The sequence below is a fragment of the Mus caroli genome, chromosome 5 (assembly GCF_900094665.2).
Source record: "Mus caroli chromosome 5, CAROLI_EIJ_v1.1, whole genome shotgun sequence".
Lineage (NCBI taxonomy): Eukaryota > Metazoa > Chordata > Mammalia > Rodentia > Muridae > Mus > Mus caroli.
In genome coordinates this window covers 49,103,408-49,124,277 of record NC_034574.1, presented here as the reverse complement: position 1 = coordinate 49,124,277, position 20,870 = coordinate 49,103,408, and positions in this window count along the sequence as shown.

Below are 20,870 nucleotides of genomic sequence, written 5' to 3'. Positions count from 1 at the left end.
TATACTCCAAATTCTATTCCCCCCACCCTGTCCACCCTCTGATTTTTCCACTTTCCATACCTCCTCTCCACCCCCTAATCCACAAGGATGTCTCCACCACCCAACCAGACCACTAAACTCCCTGGGTCCCATCTCTTGAGGGTTAGGTTCATCTTCTCTGACTGAAACCAGACACAGCAGTCCTCTGCTGTATGTATTGGGGGCCTCATATCAACTTGTGTTCCTGGTTGGTGATCCAGTGTTTGAGAGATCTGCGGGATCCAGGTCAATTGACAATGAAGGTCCTCCTACAAGGTTGCCCTCCTCCTCAGCTTCTTCCAACCTTTCCCTAATTCAACCACAGGGGTCAGCAGCTTCTGTCCACAGGTAGGGTGCAAACATTTGCATCTCACTTTCAGCTACTTGTTGGGTCTTCTGGAGTGCAGTCATGCTAGATCCTTTTTGTGAGTGCTCCATAGCCTCAGTAATCATGTCAGGCCTTGGAACCTTCCCTTGAGCTGGATCCCACTTTTAGCCTGTCACTGGAACTTCTTTTCCTCAGGCTCCTCTCCATTTCCATCCCTGCAGTTCTTTCAGACAGGAATATGGGTCAGAATTTTGATTGTGGGTGACAACCCCACCCCTCACTTGATGCCTTGTCTTTCTACTGGAGGTGGGTTCTATAAGTTTCCTCTCCCTATTGTCTGGCATTTCATCTAAGGTCCCTCCCTTTGAGTCCTGAGAGTTTCTCACTTCCTGGGTCTCTAGTACATTCTGGAGGAACCTCTAACTTTCTACCTCCTGAGGTTGCATGATTCTACTCTTTCCGCTGGCCCTCAAGGCTTCAATTCCTTTCTATCACCCAATACTAGATAAGGTTTCCCTCTCCCCAACCCCCATCCACGTTCCCTCCCAGGACCCTCCCTCCCCACTTGTGATTGCTTTCTTCTCCCTCCCAAGTGGGACTGAGGAGCCAGAGGAAATTTCCTAAACAGGACTCCAATGGCTCATGCTCTAAGCTAAAGAACTGATAAATGGGACTTCATGAACATGGAAAGCCTCTGTAAGGCAGAGGACATAGTCAATAAGACAAATTGGCAATCTACAGATTGGGACAAAAAATGTTCACTAACCCCACATCCAATAGAGGGGTTATATATAAAAAACTCAAGAACCTAATCACCAAAAAACCAAACAACCCAATCAAAAAATCAGGTATAGAACTAAACCAAGAAGTCAAAACTGAGGAATCTCTAATGGCTGAGAAGAACCTAAAGAAATGTTCCAAGTCCTTAGTGATAAGAGAAATGCAAATCAAAGTGACCCTGAAATTCCACCTTACACCAATCAAAATGGCTAATATCAAAACCTCCGGTGACAACAGATGTTGGCAAAGATGTAGAGAAAGAGGAACACTTCTCCATTGCTGATGGGATTGAAACTTGGTACAACTACTCTTCAAGTCAATCTGGAGGTTCCTCAGAAAATTGGAAATAGATCTACCTGAAGACCCAGCAAGACCACTCTTGGAAATATACCTAAAAGATGCCCTAGCATGCCACAGAGGCACATGTTCCACTATGTTAATAGAGGCCTTATTTGTGATAGCCAGAAGCTGGAAACAACCCAGATATCCCCCGACTGAATAATAGTTACAAAAAAATGTGTTTCATTTACACAATGGAGAATTTTTAAAGAGCTAAAAATTGCCAAGGGTCAGAACAAAACAGAATCTTCTGGGCATGACAGAAGCTTTGCATTCAAGAACACATCCTTTGTTGTCAACACAAGACCTTTACACAATCAACCTAGTGAATAGTCTGCCATTAAAGTAGAACAGGTCCAAAAGCTTAAAGACCTAATTGTGGATGTCTAGACAATGATGTTATTTTAGGAAGAGACAGTCAGTTTCCTTAATGTTGTAGCTCTTGGTAGGAAGGTTAACCACAATCCAGTGGATTAACCCTATAAGGAGTATAGAATAAATTATAATTAATGAGTTATTGTATAAAAAATAAAAGAAAACACAAAGATTTATGGATAGAGAACTGAGGGTGGATCTGGAAGGAGTTGAATCAAGTACTTGAGTGTGAACATGATAAAAACACACTAGATAAAATTCTCAAAAAGTTACTTAAAATTATCAATTTAGCTGTATACATTCAGAGAAACAGACACACATTTTGATATATGTATTGCATAGTGTTAGGAAACTAAGAAAGCCTCATGAAGGGGGTTTTCAACAGAAACTATTCTAAAATTGAAAGTTGAAATTGAAAACTTGATACACTAGTGAATCATATAAGGGTTGATCAAATCTGGCCTTCATATTAGTGGCCATGTTATTGGCAAGTTTATTCTGCTTTTACTATTCATGTTTTAGGTTAAAATGTTTGTGTTTTGACATGCATTATTACCGTTCACTCAAAATACTTAGATGCATTTTATGATTTAATTTTCAATTCAACTAGTTGAAAGATATATAAATACATACATACATATATACATACATACACACACACACACACACACACACAAGGCAGTGTGTCCCAGAAGGGAATCATTATTTTTAAAATTTATACAATAAAGTAAATAATGCAATGGAATATTAATGAGCTGGATTTGGTGATCTAGGAAAATCACATGTGAAACAGTAGATAATCATAAGATTAGCAAAAGAAAATATTTTTGTATTTTAGAGTTTTCTTAGTGTTAGTATTATTTTTGATGAAATCAAAGACCAAAAGCAACTTGGGAAGAATAGGTTTACTTGGCTTATATATCCTGAATCTTGAATCACAGCCCAAAAAGTAAGCCAAGGCTGAAATGCAGAACAGTTAGAAACCTGAAATCAGAAGGTGAGAGCTTGTTCCTCATGGCTTCCTCAGCCTGTTTTCTTTTACAACTCTAGAATGCCAGGCAAAGGAAGGCACATCCCACAGTGAGCTGGGTCCTCTCCATCAATCCCTGTTGAAAACTTCCTTCATGAGGCTTTCTTAGTTTCCTAACACTATGCAATACATGTACCAAAATGTGTGTCTGTTTCTCTGAATGTATACAGCTTAATTGATAATTTTAAGTAACTTTTTGAGAATTTTATGACTATAGCTAATAGCAATTTAACATAAAACAAGTATACACCTATGAAGACACAGATTGATTTGTGTATAGATTTGACTTTTCCTAAAAATCACTATATTTTAAGACTTTATTAGAGCCCTTCTAGTCAGCGCCAGCACCTTATCACCTAGGACACAGAGTCAGTGGACACACCCATGGTCACCATGAGAACTCTCCTCATGATCTTAGGATCACTGGTGTGTGGAACACAACATCTCTTCCAATCCAATCACACGTGACCTGAGACAGCAGAAGGGAATCAGAAAACTGGCTTGACTAGGGGCACAAGTCCCTTTCAGTTGGCTCCAGCACTGGGACACCTTGGGTGAGAAATCCGCAGACCCCACACAGTCTCCAGAAGACTCTCCATGGGATCTTAGGATCATTGACTAGACAGCTTTACGGTCCTCAAAGGAGACACCACTTCCAGGCACTGTAACATGCCCAGAATCTTAGGACTACAGGATCCCAGGATAACAGGAGCTGGGTCATACCAGTATTTCAGGGTCTCAGAGGAAGCTTGACTGCCAAAAACTCTGACACACCAGAATCTCAGGTTCACAGGAGCCCACAATCAAAGGATCACAGAGAAAGCTGAACTCTGAGGAGTCCTGAATCAACTGAGATTATAGGAAGGAAAGGCTCTAATCAGATATATTGAGGGCAGCAAGCACTTGAGATAATCAGATGGCAGGAGGCAAGCATAAGAACAGAAACAACAGAAAAGAAGGTTACTTGGCATCATCAGAAACAAAGTCTCTCACCTTAGCAAGTACTGGATACACCATCACACCAGAAAAACAAGACATTGATCTAAAGTCACTTCTCATGATGATGATGGAGGACTTTAAAAAGGAAACACTGGAAAACACAGGTAAGCAGCTAGAAGCCTTTAAAGAGGAAACACAAAAATCCCTTAGAGAGTTATAGGAAAACACTACCAAACAGGTGATGGAATTGAACAAAACCATCCAAAATCCAAAAATGGAAGCAGAAACAATAAAGAAAACCCAAAAGGAGACAACTCTGGAGATNGAAACCCTAGGAAAGAAATCAGGAACCATAGATGCGAGCATCAGCAACAGAATACAAGAGATGGAAGAGAGAATCTCAGTGCAGAAGATTCCATAGAAAACATGGACACAACAATAAAAGAAAATGCAAAACGCAAAAAAGTTCCTAACTCAAAAAATTAAGGAAATCCAGGACACAATGAGAAGACCAAACCTACGGATAAGAGTAGCCGAGAATGAACATTTTCGACTTAAAGGGCCAGCAAATATCTTCAACAAAATTATAGAAGAAAACTTCCCAAACCTAAAAAAAGAGATGCCCATAAACAAACAAGAAGCCTGCGGGACTCCAAATAGACTGGACCAGAAAAGAAATTCCTCCTGACACATAATAATCAGAACAACAAATGCACTAAATAAAGACAGAATATTAAAAGCAGTAAGGGAAAAAGGTCAAGTAACATATAAAGGCAGGCCTATTAGAATTACTCCAGACTTCTCACCAAAGACTATGAAAGCCAGAAGATCCTGGACAAATGTTATACAGAAACTAAGAAAACACAAATGCCAGTCCAGGATATTATAACTAACAAAACTCTCAACTACCATAGATGGAAAAAACAAAGTATTCCCTGGCCCCCCCCAAAAAAAAAATTCACACAATAACTTTCCATGAATCCAACCCTTCAAAGAATAATAACAGGAAAACACCAATACAAGGATTGAAGCTACGCCCTAGGAAAAGCAAGAAAGTAATCCTTCAACAAAACTAAAAGANGATAGCCACAAGAACAGAATCCTAACTCTAACAACAAAAATAACAAGAAGCAACAATTACTTTTCCTTAATATCTCTTAATATCAATGGACTCAATTCACCAATAAGAAGACATAGACTAACAAACTAGCTACACAAACAGGATCCAACATTTTGCTGCTTACAGGAAACCCACCTCAGGGATAAAGATAGACACTACCTCAAGTGAAAGGATGGAAAACAATTTTCCAAGCAAATGGTCTGAAGAAACAAGCTGGAGTAGCCATTCTAATATCAAATAAAATTGACTTCCAACTCAAAGTTATCAAAAAAGACAAGGAGGGGGCACTTCATACTCATCAAAGGTAAAATATTCCAACATGAACACTCAATTCTGAATATCTATGCTCCAAATGCAAGGGCAGCCACATTCATTAAAGAAACTTTAGTAAAACTCAAAGCACACATTGCACCTCACACAAAAATAGTGGGAGACTTCCACATTGATGAGAATCAATGGACATATCCTGGAAACAGAAATTAAACAGAGATACATGGACACTAGCAGAAGTTATGAAACAATGGATTTAACAGATATCTACAGAACATTTTATCCTAAAACAAAAGGATATGCCTTCTGCTCAGAACCTCATGGTATCTTCTCCAAAATTGACCATAAAATTGGTCACAAAACAGGCCTCAACAGATACAAAAATATTGAAATTGTCCCATACATCCTATCATATCACCATGGACTAAGGCTGATTTCAAATTATAACAAAATAATACAAAGACAACATTCATGTGGAAACTGAAAAACACTCTCCTCAATGATACCTTGGTCAAGGAAGAAATAAAGAAAGAAACTAAAGACTTTTTGAGTTTAATGAAAATGGACCCACAATATACCCAAAATTATGGTATACAATGAAAGCATTCCTGAGAGGAAAACTCATAGCTCTGAATGCCACATTTTTAATAAACTAACATTAGTGATGTTATTGATCAATACATAGAGTTATATTTATGTGTACATGGAGATATATCTATGCATTCATATTTTTATTTATACTTTGTTGATTTGTGTTTGCATAGCTTTTCCTTCAAAGACTCAGAAGAACTGCGTGCAATAGATAAATAAATATTCAAATGTCTTGCTTCTTTTGATATTTGACAAAAAAAAGACTTAACTGATTAGCTGTTACATTTTTAATATATATTTTGTATATATACATACATATATCACAGACACACAGACATACACACACACACACACAAATGTATATATATATATCCCCACCCTTTATCACTATCAATACTAGTATCCCAGGTTTATTGACCCCCTCCAAAGATTCTGTAGTGCCCTCCACCTTTTCTTCATAAAAGTATAACAAACTTTTCTTTTGATTTTCAAAGCTCAGCCACTAAAAGTTGTTCAGAAAATTTAACCTTTGTTCTTTATGAGGTTATTTGTATTTTACTTCATAAGTAATTCATAGTAAAATCCATAAAAATATCATTAAAGTACATGGAATGTATAACTACTAATTTCTTTTTTTACCTAATGATATTTTTAAGAAAAATAAAAGCAATGAAGTTCATAATGAATACTCACCTGTGGTAAATTTATTATAATGTAGAAAGCTGAAGTCATAGCATTTTTACACAGTAAAAATTACTAAAATATCAGTAACACATATTTACATATTTGCATATGTCAATAGAGGTACAGGATTTATATAAAGTTTTAAAATCATTTAATATAAATGATGGAATATAACTAATACAAAGGAACATACACTTATTAATAAAAGTGAACTTTTGAATTTGTAAAGATATGTTTACCCAGACAAAATCTAATTTTGTAAACCCTAATTAAATTAGCATCTTCAGAGCTCTTTTTGCCTGTTTGCAATGAATCAGATTCCATAGTACACCTAGAAGGCTAGTGAAAATTTAGCTGTTAGGTATTAAAAAATAAGTGATGATGAATTTTTATGTGCAGTATTAACAAACTATTAGGTGCTTGTATACAGACTGCTTTGATAGATGTCATCTTCAGAATTCATGCAGTTGTCTGAGATTTGGCAGGTAAGTCCCATTATGACATTTCTACCATACTCGACAGTGAAACAAAACAGTCAGCTGGCAGCTCTGAAGACAGTAATTTTATGAAGCCCAATTAGTATGCTAGTTGCCAAATAGCACATCCTGATGAAAGCAATTCTTGGTGACATTTTACAGATACATTATCTAAAAGGAGGCTCAACCTCATGCCAGCCTTCTGCAAAGCTACAACTCTCCCAGGATCTGTGTTATTTCAGAAACTCTGGCAAATGTAGGAGCAAAGTCAGTCTTCCCTTTTGAAGAATATTGCACAAGCCGAAGCAACATTCATTTGACACTTGCACTAGTCTAAATGTATCTTAGATTAATTGGATTCAAAGACACAAGGACATATTAAGTTAATCTAAATCTGTATGTTCCAGTGCAACTTTCATGTGGATTAATCACATAGAAGAAAACTTTTTAAGTATGAAGAATACCTTCACATGAAATAAGAAAGCCAGTAATATAAGGAGATTAATTATTAAAGAAAGAGAAGGTATTCATTCTTTTTTCATTTTTGTTGGTATTGGGATCACAAGGGACAATGAGAGAGGGGCTCTCCAGGCTGAAATACAGCCTTGCAAACAGAAGGGAGATCCACTTTCTGATGAATTGAACTTCAAACAGCTGTGTACTAGCAAATTTATTGATTGTCATACAACACTTTTTTGGAGTAAAACAAGTTCCTAATACCAATATCTAGATTTAATCTACACACTTTTTGAAGTACCATCTCTCACCTTTGCAAATTTTGCCCTTATTTGGACTATTTGCAATACTCAATAATCCAAAACATTCCAGGTTTGCCAGCACTATCTTGTGACTAAAGTTGTGTATAGGTTATTAAGTACCCTCTGAAAAACAACTCTGTAGATCACAGAGTACAATCATTGTTTTCTACAATTTCTTCAAGGTCTATGTAGTTGTGGAAAATAAGTGTTTCTTTCTTATGTTTACTTTATATATAATGCCTCTACTTTTACACAATGTAAAGATGACAAACATTTAAACTGTGGAATTTCATCTTCTCCACTCTTCATTAATTGTCTAAACTGTACAACAATGGATCATTAGAAAAAATCTATACCAATGAGACACATTTTGTCTTTACTTTTCATGTATTTAGTATAATTTATTTGTAATAACATAGTAATTATAGTCATTTTGATGAACAAAATTATTTAGAATGAGAGAGAATTATTGAACAATATCTGTTGGGTAGAAGTTTAGGGAGTTGATCTAATACAAAGTGCGAGATTAGTGATGGCCATGGGGAAATTGTGAAAGGGTGAATAAATGTTATCAGAGGGTGTTAAAGCACAACCTGATAGTTGCAGGAAGTTTGGATACATAGTTGCAAAGTAGGACCACATTGATTAGCCTTGTACAGTAATGTGACAACTGGTAATAATTATGTCATATATCTTGAAAACTTGTAAGAAATAACTTATAATACTTTTACCATTATATACCAATGTTTGAAAAGGTGGATATATTAAAATGTATTTAATGATTACATAATATGTACATATATCAAAACAACATAATGGAACACAATAATTTTGCCAATTTCCATGTTTTTACTTGTCAGTTAAATTTAATTAAGTATAACATTCTGTAGGTAATCACTAAGCCTCAATTAAGAGTTGCATCTGCAAATTTATGTTTACTGATATTTTTTATTATACACTGCTAAGAATTCATTTCTGGCTTCTTGGCACAAGGGGATTCAAGAAATTCAAGGTCATACCACATAAACATCTCAAAATTTAAAATTATATGTTGGATAATTAGAAAACAAAATGATGAGCACAAAACAAACTTCATAACAGATCAATATATGACTCAGAGATAATTCATAGACTACAAATTTAGAGAGCTCTTAGTTGTGATATGCTATCTGAAAATCAATGAACGATGTAAAAAGACATAGCTGAGAAAAATTCAATTTAATTTTTGCTTTAAGGAAATGTTTAGATCAACACACATTTATTGCAAATATTCAAAATTATTGGTATTTCTCCAAGAAAAAGTAACAGTTCTGTGTGAATTGCTTCTGAGTTGTTCTAAGAACTGCTGAAAATAAGGATAGTGTATTATAAGAACTAAAAATCTCTTTAAAGTAAATTTTAGAGAGAAGAGTTATGCAAAATACTGTTCAAAGACATTACAAAATGTTTGGTTCATTGTTGTTGTGTGTCTAATTTTAACCTTTCAATTGCTAAGTAGTCATCTGTATTTCATGTTAGGAGAGAATACTAATGTTAGTCTCTCGATAAACTTAAAGAACTTTGTGCATGTCTGAATGTCTAGAACATATCCAGAGGTGCTATCTGATAACTGGCTGACAAGATGGAAGATATGCAGAAAGATGTTACTTAGACATTGGGAGGTCATGGTGAATTCTAGCAATAAGCCAAAGCCACATTATTCTGCAAATTAGGTTTGGAGCATTACCTGCAGGCACCACAAAAATCCAGGTGATATTCCTGTCCTTACTCCACTATCTCCAGCCTGCCAGATTTCAGTGAAGCATACTCAGTAGCAGTGAACAAGCCCTGTTCTCTGAGCTCCATCTTCCAGCCACAGCCCTGCCTACATCCCCAGACACCTGCTGTCACCATGGTCAATCCATTGTCCTTGCATGTCACCCCTTGGAATGCTCTGCATATGCAAGCTCTGACCCAATTTCCTGAGCTCCATTTTCTTGCAAATGGCCCTACCTGAACTCAGGAAGGACTGCTAATGCTGGGGAGAATCAATTCCAATAAAACATGCTCAAAAGCTGCAAACTGTACCCAGATAGTGCCCCATATTCTGCTTCTAGCTTACAACTCTGCCTGTATTCTTGGAGGCCTGCCAACAACAGGGACAACCAAATGGCTAAATGCCAACAGAAGAACACAATCATTAAGACACAGGACAATATGTCATTACCAGAACCCAGCTATCATACTACAGCAAGCCCTGGTGTATCATAACACATCTGAGGCACATGAAAATGACATTAATACAAATCTTTTGAAGATAATAGAAACATTTACAAAGGAAATGAAAAATTCACTTAAAGAAATACAGGAGACTACAATCAAACAGATAAAGGAAATAAATAAAACTGTCTAAGAAATAAAATGAAAATAGAAACAATAAAAAAAATACAAATTAAATAGACTGGACCAGAAAATAAATTTCTCCCAACACATAAAAATCAGAACAACAAATAGCAAGGGAAATAAGGGGAAAAGGTCAAGTAACATATAAAGGCAGGCCTATTAGAATTACTCCAGACTTCTCACCAAGACTATAAAAGCCAGAAGATCCTGGGCAGATGTTATACAGACACTAAGAGAACACAATGCCAGCCCAGGCTACTATACCCAGCAAAACTCTCAATTACCGCAAATGGAGGAACCATAGTATTCCATGACAAAACCAAATTCACACAATTTCTTTCCATGAATCCAACCCCTCAAAGGATAATAAAGGGAAAACACCAACACAAGGATGGAAACTACACCCTAGGAAAAGCAAGAAAGTAATCCTTTAAGAAAACTAAAAGAACACAGCCACAAGAATAGATTCTTAACTTTAACAACAAAAATGACAGGAAACACCAGTTACTTTTCTTTGATTTCTCTTAACATCAATGAACTCAATTCCCCAATAAAAAGACATAAACTAACAAACTGACTACACAAACAGGACCCAACATTTTGCTGCTTACAGGAAACCCACCTCAGGGATAAAGACAGATACTACCTCAGAGTAAAAGGCTGGAAAACAAATTTTCAAGCAAATGGTACAAAGAAACAAGCTGGAGTAGTCTAATATCGAATAAAATTGACTTCCAAACCAAAGTTATCAAAAAAGACAAGGAGGGGCACTTCATACTCATCAAAGGTAAAATCTAACAAGACAAACTCTCAGTTCTAAATACCTATGCTCCAAATGCAAGGGCAGCCACATTCATTAAAGAAACTTTAAAAAGCTCAAAGCACACATTGCACCTCACACAATAATAGTGGGAGACTTCAACAACCCACTCTCACCAATGGACAGATCCTGGAAACAGAAACAAAACAGGGACAGATGGACACTAACAGAACTTATGAAACAAATGGATTTATCTACAGAACATTTTACACTAAAAAAAAAAAAATAGGATATACCTTCTTCTCAGCACCTCATGGTACCTTCTCCAAAATTGACCATGTAATTGGTCACAAAACAGGCCTCAACAGATCCAAAAATATCGAAATTATCCCATGAATTCTATCAGAACAACAGGCACTAAGGCTGATCTTCAATAACAACATAAATAATACAAAGCCAACATTCACGTGGAAACTGAACAACACTCTCCTCAACAATACCTTGGTCAAGGAAGAAATAAAGAAAGAAATTAAAGACTTTTTAGAGTTTAATGAAAATGAAGCCACAACATACCCAAACTTATGGGACACAATGAAAGCAGTCCTAAGAGGAAAACTCATATCTCTGAGTGCCTTCAAAAAGAAACTAGAGAGAGGATACACTAGTAGTCTGACAGCATACTTAGAAGCTCTAGAACCAAAGGAAGCAAATTCACCCAATTTGACAGCAGGAAATAATCAAACTTAGGGCTAAAATCAACCAAGTGGAAGCAAAAAAAATTATTCAAATAATCAACCAAACCAGGAGCTTGTTCTTTCAGAAAATCAACAAGATAGATAAACCCTTAGCCAGACTAACTAGAGAACACAGGGACAGTATCCAATTTAACAAAATCAGAAATGAATAAGTGAGACAAAACAACAGATCCTGAGGAAATCCAAAACATTATCAGATCCTACTACAAAAGGCTATACTCAACAAAACTGGAAAACCTGGATGAAATGGATAACTTCCTATACAAACACCAGGTACCAATGATAAATCATGATCAGATTAACAGTCTTAACAGTCCCATCTCCCCTAAAGAAATAGAAGCAGTCATTAGTAGTCTCCCAACCAAAAACAGCCCAGGACCAGATGGGTTTAGTGCAGAGTTCTATCAGACCTTCAACGAAGATCTAATTCCAACTCTCCTCAAACTAGTCCACAAAATAGAAACAGAAGATACTCTACCCAATTCATTCTATGAAGCCACAATTACTCTGATACCTATATCACACAAAAATCCAACAAAGAAATAAAACTTCAGACCAATTTCGCTTATAAATATTGATGTAAAAATGCTCAATAAAATCCTCAAAAACCCAATCCACGAACACATCAAAACGATCTCCCATCATGACCAAGTAGGCTTCATTCCAGAGATGCAGGAATGGATTAATATATGGGAATCCATCAATTTAATCCACTATATAGACAAACTCAAAGACAAAAATCACATGATCATCTCCTTAGATGCTGAGAAAGCATTTGGCAAAATCCAACACTGCTTCATGATAAAAGTCATGAAAAGATCGGGAATTCAAGGCCCATACCTAAACATAATAAAAGCAATCTATACCAAACCAGTAGCCAACATCAAAGTAAATGGAGAGAAGCTGGAAGCAATCCCACTAAAAATAAGGGCCTAGACAAGGCTGCCCACTTTCTCCTTACCTATTGAATATAGTATTTGAAGTCCTAGCCAGAGCAATTCAACAACAATAGGAGATCAAAGGGATACAAATTGGAAAGGAAGAAGTCAAAATATCACTGTTTGCAGATGATATGATAGTNTATATAAGTGACCCTAAAAATTCCACCAGAGAACTCCTANACCTGATAAACAGCTTCNGTGCAGTAGCTGGATATAAAATTAACTCAAACAAACCAGTGGTCTTTATCTACACAAAGAATAAACAGGATGAGAAAGAAATTAGGGAAACAACACCTTTCACAATAGTCATAAATAATATATAATACCTTGGTGTGACTCTAACTAAGGAAGTGAAAGATCTGTATGACAAGAACTTCAAGTCTCTGAAGAAAGAAATCAAAGAAGATCTCAGAAGTTTGAAAGATCTCCCATGCTCACGGATTGGCAGGATTAATGTAGTAAAAATGGCTATCCTGCCGAAAGCAATCTACAGATTCAATGCAATCCCCATCAAAATTCCAACTCAGTTCTTCACTGAGTTAGAAAGGGCAATTTGCAAATTCATCTGGAATAACAAAAAACCTAGGATAGCAAAAACTATTCTCAACACTCAAAGAACCTCTGGGGGAATCACTATGCCCGACCTAAAGCTGTCCTATAGAACAATTGTGATAAAAACTGCATGGTACTGGTACAGCGACAGACAGGTAGATCAGTGGAATAGAATTGAAGACCCAGAAATGAATCAACACACATATTGCCACTTGTTCTTTGACAAGGAAACTCAACCATCCAGTGGAAATAAAACAGCATTTTCAACAAATGTTGCAGGCACAATTGGCAGTTATCATGTAGAAGAATCGGAATTTATCCATTCTTATCTCCATCAAAGAACTCCACATAAAACCAGAGACACTGAAATTTAGACAGGAGAAAGTGAGGAAAACCCTTGAAGTATGGGAACAGGGGAAAAATGCCTAAACAGAACAGCAATGGCTTGTGCTATAAGATCAAGAGTCGAAAAATGGGATCTCATAAAACTGCAAGGCTTCTGTAGGGCAAAGGATACTGTCTATAACATGAAAAGGCCACCAACAGATTGGAAGAGAATTTTTACAAATCCTAAATCTGATAGGGGAAAAATATCCAATATATACAAAGAGCTCAAGAAGCTGAACTCCAGAAATTCAACTAACCCTATTAAAAAGTGGTGTACAGAGTTAAACAAAGAATTCTCAACTGAGGAATGTCAAAGGGTTGAGAAGCACTTAAAAAATGTTCAACATCCTTAATCATCAGTTAAATGCATATCAAAACAACCCTGAGATTCCACCTCACACCAGTCAGAATGTCTAGGATCAAAAATTCCGGAGACAGCAGGTGCTGGTGAGGATGTGGGGAAAGAGGAACACTCCTCTTTTGCTGGTGGGATTACAAGCTGGTACAACCACTCTGGAAATCAGTCTAGCGATTTCTTAGAAAACTGTACATAGTACTTCCATTAAATCCAGCAATACCTCTCCTGGGCATATACCCATAACATGTTCCAACTGGTAATAAGGACACATGCTCTACTAAGTTCATAGCAGCCCTATTTATAATAGCCAGAAGTTGGAAAGAACCCAGATGTTCCTCAACAGAGGAATGGATACAGAAAATGTGGTACATTTACACAATGGAGTACTCAGCTATTAAAAACAATGAATTTATGAAATTCTTGGGCAAATGGATAGATCTGGAGGATAACATCCTGAGTGAGGTAACCCAATCACAAAAGAAGTCACTTGATATGCACTCACTGATAAGTGGATATGAGCCCAGAAACCTAGAATACCCAAGATACAACTTCCAAAACACAAGAAAACCAAGAAAGAAGACCAACGTGTGGATACTTCATTCCTCCCAAGAATAGGGAATAAAATATCCACGGAAGGAGTTGCAGAGAAAAAGTTTGGAGCTAAGATGAAGGATGGACCATCCAGAGACTGCCCTACCTGGGGGTCCTTCCCATAATCAGTCACCAAACGCAGACACTATTGCATAAGCTAGCAAGATTTTGCTGAAGGGACCCTGATATAGCTGTCTCTTGTGAGGCTTTGCCAGTGCCTGACAAATACAGAAGTGGATGTTCACAGTCATCTAGAGGATGGAACACAGGGCCCCCAATATAAAAGCTAAAGAAAGTACCCAAGAGCTAAAGCGGTCTGCAACCCTATAGGTGGAGCAACAATATGAACAAGTACCCCCAGAGCTCGTGTCTCTAGCTGCATATGTAGCAGAAGATGACCTAGTCTGCCATCATTGGGAAGAGAGGCCCCTTGGTCTAGCAAACTTTATATGCCCCAGTACAGGGGAATGCCAGGGCCAAGAAGCAGGAGTGTTTGGGTAGTGGAGCAGGGCGGGGGAAGGGTATAGGGGACTTTTTTGATAGCATTTGAAATGTAAATGAAGAACATATCTAAAAAATATGTGGGAAAAATACAAACTTAGGGAATACTGGGGATAGAAAACTTAGGAATGACAATAGGATATACAGATGCAAATATCACCAATAGAATACAAGAAATGTAAGAGGGGATCTCATAAAAAGAAGGTACAATAGAAAAAATAGATATAGCATTCAAGGAAAATGTTAAATCTAAAAAGTTTCTGACATAAAACCTCCAAGAAATCTGGGACTCTATGAAAACATGAATCCTAAGAATAATAAGCATATAAAGAGAAGATTCCTTATATGGATATAGAAAATATTTTCAAAATAATCATAGAAGAAAAATTTCCCACCATAAAGAAAGGGGTGCCTATAAATATATAAGAGTCTTACAGAACACCAAGTAGACTGGATCAAAAAATCCTTCTTGGCATAATAATCCAAAGAGTAAATGTACAGGCCAAATGAATAATATTAAATGATATGAGGGAAAAGACCAAGCAACATATGGAGGCAAACCTATCAGAATTTAGCTGACTTCTCAACAGAGACTCAAAAGCCAGGATGACCTGGGCAGGAGAGACAACAGATGAAAAGCCAGACAACTATACCCAGCAAAACTTTCATAATAGATGTAGGAAATGAGATATTCCACAACAAATCTAAATTTAAACAATATCTATCCACAATTCAATCTATCCATACAGAGAATACTAGAAGGAAAAATCCAACTGAGGAGTTAACTACACTAAAGAAAATACAGGAAGTAAATAATTCCACAAGAGCAAAATCAAATTAAGGGACACATACACACACCAGTACCATCACTACCACCAAGATCAAAATAACAGAAATTAACAATCAATAATACTTCTCAATGTCAGTGGACTTGATCCCCCAATAAAAAGACACATGGAAACTGTAAAAGTAAGTTTTCTTCACCAGATTCAATTATTATATCATAGGCTTACTGTTTACTAAGCTCACTCTTTCTAATTCTTTCTGATTTTTAGCAGGCTGCTTCAGCTCCTCTGTTCTGCCTCAAACTTCTCTCCAAGCTGACTGATACACAGTGGGTTCTCAGTGCTTCTGACTAATTGCTTTGTGTGACCTCAAACTAGCATTTTTTTTTTCTAATCTGCTGTCTCCTTCACATTCTCTGGCATGGCTGCTTCCAGGAAATTCCAAGCTAAATTTACCTATATTTTTTGGCATTAAAAGTGTGTATTAAGGGCATGTCTGTGTTCCAGATATATCATACTTTAATCCAGGCCATGTCTGCCTTCCAGCTGGATCACATGGACATAAAAAGTCTTGGATACCAGCAGGAAGCTGGTATGGATGGGTTGGGGAGCAGGGGGAGGGGGAAGAGGATAGGGGGTAGTCTCTTGTAGAGCATCAATGTCCCTGGCATAAAATTTCTCTACAACTAAAAAACAACTAGAAATTATTACCTTCCAGTATCTTTTTACATAGCTCATTCTGAGTTAAAAGTTGCCAATAAAATGGCCTTATACAGCATCTTTGAAGGACAAGAGAAGAATCATTCCAATCAAGAATTTGCAAACAGACTCATGTGCAAATACTGTGCTTCAAGTAGCTTTGAGGTGATACTCTTGAGCATTTTGAGTGAGGTATGGTAACTTCATTGTAGTTCTCTAGATTTACATTTTTAGGGTACAGATGCATTCTTGACATTTACCCAAATCAGTGATCTCAACTATGATGTTATCTGAAACTATCTGTCCTTTCCTCAACTGACCTTCTCAATAACTATACAAAATACACTTACTACTTTCTAAGGCAAGATGTCTAAACTTTCAAGCCAGGATGCTTAAAGGAGATAATAGCAATTCAAACAGAATTGAGAGATGCAGTGTTATTTTCTGGAATTCTACCATTTGTGCTTATGTGCGTGTGATTTATTTTATAATTTAGGGGCCTAGAGTTCCTGGGGGAAAGTCTAATTTTCACAGTCAGGATAGTTCCAACTTTTTCTCATTTCTTCACACATGACCACTTAACAAACTATGACAATAGTAACCAGGAGAGGCACTAGACACCCTATTTTGAACTAAATAGATGTTTCTCTTTAATGACAGCAATATAACACGAGGTTCTGGAATTGTGTAACCAAGAGAAGAATCACATTTGAAAGTGCAGACAATTACTAATTTATTAATGCCTAAATATATTACAAATATATGCAAAAACAGATCTTATGTGTTATGTATAGTATCTTCACTGATGCAAGGAAAAATATATGCAGCTAAGCAGCTTTGGCATTCATAGAAAGCCCCATCATTGTCATTAACTGATCACCAAAATTCCTGGTAGAATCATGGAAAAAGCAATAAAATGCCTATAATACTTGTCACTCTCACTATTGATGGTTTATTACTATACGATAACCAAGAACTTAGGTTTGGAATAGAAAATAAAATGATAAGAGAAAATTATTATAAGAGACTGATAGGCTGTTTGTAAAAAGTTCTAAAATGGTGAAACATTCAATAAAGTTGTCAAAGTAATGAAGTTATAGCTCCAGGAAAGACGTTTCACAAAAGACAGAAGCGTTTGGTGTTCTATATATTGCAAGCTATTATTAGCAAATAAACCCAGAAAAAAATTGGCTTTCAAGCAAGTAAGAAAGGAAAGATGACTTATGGTTAGGGGTTTAAAATAGATATTTAAACGTTTCAACCCTAAACATTAAAATTTTAAATAAAATGATTGTTGGCATTATAAAGGCAAATAAAAATTGTTAACCTAGCAAATAAAAGTATGGCTTTTACTTTCATTGATAAAGTGTTTTGACAATTAAGACCGTCTACCAATAAATCTCTTCAAGTTAGTGAGGGGAACAATAATAAAAACTTTTTGTACTCCTATTTAAATGTTTATTAAAAACTCACAATAGGTTGACAGGACAGTCTAGACATATTGAAGAAAAAAAACTTATATTAGATCTAAGATATAATTAGATCTAAGATCAACATCTAGAAAATAAATAATTATGGTAAAAGAACTGTTTTAGTGGTGAATATGGAATGAAAAATAAGCAAATATCTTGGAGCCAGGTAAATTTGTGAGATTTAATATATGAGCAAAGAAATCCTAATTCTAAGCCCAAAGTTTGCATTGCAGTTTGAGTAAATCCAACCTACTGTATCAGTATAAAAAAAACTTTAGACACACACATACACATACACACACACACACACACACACACACACACACACACACACTAAACAAATAAAGAAGGTCCCCAACTTATAATGTCTAATTCATGTCCTTTTGACTTTATGATTCTGTTACAAGGCACATATGACTAGTAGAGACCATGATTCAATTTTTATTTTTGTATTGTTCCAGGTGGTGTTGGAGAGTATACAATTATTTTTCTTGGTAAAGACTAGTGTTAATAAACCATAATTTCCAGTAAGTTCAATAAATAATCAGCACTCTAGGTGTTCTATAAAAAGGTAGAATGATGATATATTATGTACGTGTATATATACACATACATGTACATAAAATAGACAGATGAATAGATAGATTATACACACATGCACATATCTATATCTATCTATCTAGAGATAGATAAATAGATGCCAGATAGATAGATAGATAGATAGATAGATAGATAGATAGATAGATAGGCAGAAAGACAGAAAGAGAAAGAAAGAAGAAAGAAAAGAAAGAGAGAGGCATAGAGAGAGACAGAGAGGGAGAAAAAGAAAAGATAGATTATTGCTACATTGTAGTGTTTAGTAAGCCAGGTATACTAAACTGCATTTCTAATTTATGGTAGATAACTATCTGCGTGCAACTCCATTTTATTTTGAAAATAAATTGATATTCTCTGTGTAAGATAATGAGTGTGGAAAACCTCTGGTGGTTGGGTGTTCAATGGAACAGGTGGTTAAGAGTTAGAATCAGACCTGAGACTAATCTTGCAATCCCAGTAAATGGGCTTTAGCAGGATTTGTTCATGGTATTTGACTTTTCAAATTTAATTTAACACATATTTTTCAAATAGCAACATGCATTTAACCTACTGCCCTTTAACATTGAAAAATGATGCATGCTGAAATGAAATGTCATTATTATGTAGTCAACCCGAGTATATGAATAAGTATTGTCTTAAAATTTACATCTCAGAGAATATATTTAATAAATGTCCATTGCAATTTTATTAACTCTAGACTGAAACTGGAGACATTTTGCATGTTTCTCCACTGAGCAAATAAACTGCTAAGTCATGTTGGAATCATAACACTAACTTTAGTGCAATAGTTAATGAAAAATCTACCATAAGTTACAATATACAATAAATATGTATAGAAACTATCAACTATATTGATGTAAATATTTATACTGTATAAGTAATTATATATTAATTTAAAAACTGACAGTGGTAAGTGGATAGGAATTCAAAATAATTCATGAGGTATATAAAATCAGATAATATATAAGCCTACTTGTTTTTCTAGTTCTAACTCAGTTGTAGGTATTTTGAGGTCACTGGTGGACAAATCTATGAGATTTATTTTATAATTAACATGTAAATTTTAATGTGAAGCTCAGAAGCTTCTATTCTAAGTATATAGCCATTTCCTCAGTGTCTAGACTGAATTTGCTAAATTTTGATGTGATTTTTTTGTTTACTTGCCTTTTTAATATAATGAAGTTTACCAAATTAAATTTTATTTAAAAGTATGAATATAAATACAACTATACAAAAATGTTACAATTTCTCAAACTACACTTTAACCATCATCATTAACATTATTACGATGATTTCTTTGGTAGAGGGCAGCAAAAAGAGAGGCTGATAGAAAAGAAAAATAACATATATGTACATAAAGATCCCATATGAATAAATGATAATATTCTATGATATATTTAGAGTGTAATGGCTTCTAATTGAGCTTCGGTGCTTTTGAATTGAAATAGTGTATGATTCAGAATCCAACCTGCTAGTTTCCATAGAGGATGCACAGAATAGTAAGGATCGATCAATCTAAGTGAATGGAATGACAACTCACAACTGAAATTTGAAAAAAAGTGAATGGCTATGTGTGGCAACCTATGCGAAGCACTAAGGCTAATGTTTGTGGAAGGCTGAGGCCCTTTGCATATTAAAAGTATTTCACTTAGAATTTCCATGAGTACTTTCATAGCCTTTCTGTAGGATCAACTAGTAAGGAGATGTAAGGAAATGTCTAACCATCTGTGATCAATAAGAATGAAATATTTCTTGCATAAATTTATAACATAAATTAGAATATACTATAAATGCTAAGAATAACAGATATGTTGGAAAATTATGATGTTGGCATCTATAAAGAATAAATTGAGTCTGTTGTGGAAAAAGTATGATAAGCTAGTGTGTGTTACAGAAGACTACAGGTGTAACTTCAGTTGAAACCACTACTAAAGACTGTGAAGACTTAAGAAAAACATTTGAGTTTGTGGAGAGAAGACTCATACTCTAAATTCTAGAAAATAAATGCTTATGAAGTAATCTGTGGGATGATGGTGTGTGTGTGTGTGTGTGTGTGTGTGTGTGTGTGTGTGTGTGTGTACACAAAAGGGAGATGTATTGGGAAAGAATTCAAATCATAAAACTAAATGAAACTTTGTACAAGTGTAAAATTTGCATTTAAACTTTGGAAACCTAGTTAATAAGTCAATTTTAAAACAAAGCCTTTTCTAAATGAGTTGAAATATTATTATCATGCATATGTTAACAATATCACTCCCTGAAGACATGAAATGACTAAATGAAAATTGAAATACAATACATAAGACACTGATGTATAAATAATTGTTCATGGAGGCATCAGAGGTATGCAAAACAGCACAGGCTATTTCCATTGCTGCTTTA